The sequence below is a fragment of the Lepidochelys kempii genome, chromosome 5, assembly GCF_965140285.1.
Source record: "Lepidochelys kempii isolate rLepKem1 chromosome 5, rLepKem1.hap1, whole genome shotgun sequence".
NCBI lineage: Eukaryota > Metazoa > Chordata > Testudines > Cheloniidae > Lepidochelys > Lepidochelys kempii.
Window position 1 is genome coordinate 19,888,026 of NC_136384.1, and position 1,863 is coordinate 19,889,888.

Below are 1,863 nucleotides of genomic sequence, written 5' to 3' on the forward strand. Positions count from 1 at the left end.
AGTGACAGAGTAAGATAATTTTAACAAACTGTTAAATGCTCATCAGCAGGGTCCACACGGACATTTAGTTCATGGTAGGCTAGTGCAGGGTAGATTCACACCCCACCTTGCCACAAACATAATGTTCCTGGGGTTTTTTTTGGTTCTTTTTTTTGATAGGTTAGGATTTTTTTATGTTAAGTGACCTCCTCTTCAAATACAGGGCTAAATGTCAGAACGCCATTTATAACTTGACAGTACAAGGAATGTAGAATATTTTTTAGATTCAGGGTCCCATACAATGTGCTGGTCCAAATAGAGCAATGGGCCAAATTGCTGCTGTGATCCAAGTGTTCAGTGATTCTCTTTACAGCCAGTCAGGAGAGGATTAGTATGAGGGTTGTGAAACAGAGTTTTGTTCCCATCTCCCCATAGGAAGGGCTTGGTCCTGATGCGGAGGTGAGCATAAGGAACAAACTCTTCTCTTTCATGATCATGCTGCATCTTTAAGTAGCAGTTCAGCATGCATACACCAACACCAGGAAGAGCAACCACAAAAGACAGGCTCTTCCATGTCCAAGCTGCAATGACCTCCCCATGAGCCACTGCTGACATGAGCCGTCCCAACGGGACCCGGGGAGCACCAGCGAGAAGCAGCCGGGAGACTTTTGCAAGCACTGTCATCTGTTCCGCTCAGACACGTCCTTAGGTTATGCATCGAGACTGGCTGCTATTTTTATTGACTTTTTCTCAGTAAGGAAGAATTTTTAAAAAATTGTTACTTTACATCTGTGGGCCAGATCTTCAGATGCTGTAAATTGGTGTAGCCCCAGCTTCATATCGTCTGTGATTCTGGCCTTGGTTGGCATTTCTAGACAAACTGCTGTCTTGCTTCTCCCCTCCAGCTGTGAAGCGTGGGGAGGAGCACAGAAGTAGAATAGGGTGGAAAAGCCCAAAGGCCAGTGGAAGCAAGAGAGCGGGTGATTCAGTGGTGATTCAGTGATAGAGCACAGAACTGTATCTGGATCCCAGGCTAGAGCCCTGATTATTGGAACATCTTTCCTCTCTGTGTATTTAGCTATTGTTCTTATTAAATTATTATTTAATTCTCCCCATATAAGTGTGCTTTCTCACTTTATATTTTCTGTTGGCTTTTAAGTTTTTCTGTCTGTTGATCCTGTGAACTTTTTCATTTGGAAAGTGATTAGAATTTGCTTCCCTCAGATTCTCACTGTTCTTCCAGAAACACAATCCCAAAGCTTCCCCCACCAAAAAGGAAATCTTTCATACATGGGCATTAACAAAGAAATCTATGTTGCACTGCTGGAGTATACAGACTAGGTAAGCCAGGAGGTTCTTTCCAACCCATCTATGAATTAGCACTAGTAAATCTTTACTAATATTTGCAGTATAAACAGCACAGCACGGAGATTAGCAGACTTCACAGTCTCTTGCAGCTTTTGAATTTGTAAATGAGGGGAGAAGGTAAGGGATGGGAAGATGGGGAAGGGAGGGCAATATATGGGGAAAACCAGTTATGAAAATTTTTACTCTTCATTACCCTCTTGATTCATCTCTGGTATTTAATATACCAAATACTATATTTCAAACACTGTGCATATAAAATATCAATCTAGTATTTTTTAAAATGGAAATCTTCCTATTAAGAGGGGAAAAAATTTAAGCCAAGCCCTTTAGTTGTTTTTATTCCTAAATCCAGGAAATAGTTATCGGGAACTCTCTGTCATGATTGAAGGTTTGTTTTTTGTTTTTTCCATTTTCCCCATAAAGCTTGCATTTATCTCATAGGCTGAGCAAGATGCCCTGAAAAAGAACAAAATTATACAAACCTTTGTTAAAAGGAAAAGATATGTTGCCCTTGGT

The 1,863-nt window shown here is 40.8% G+C and overlaps 1 pseudogene; it reads right to left on the minus strand.

Annotated features, from left to right (window-relative positions):
* Window positions 1–333: 333 nt before the first annotated feature.
* LOC140912014 (cytochrome c oxidase subunit 6A1, mitochondrial pseudogene) lies at window positions 334–663 on the minus strand (annotated as a pseudogene).
* Window positions 664–1,863: the final 1,200 nt, after the last annotated feature.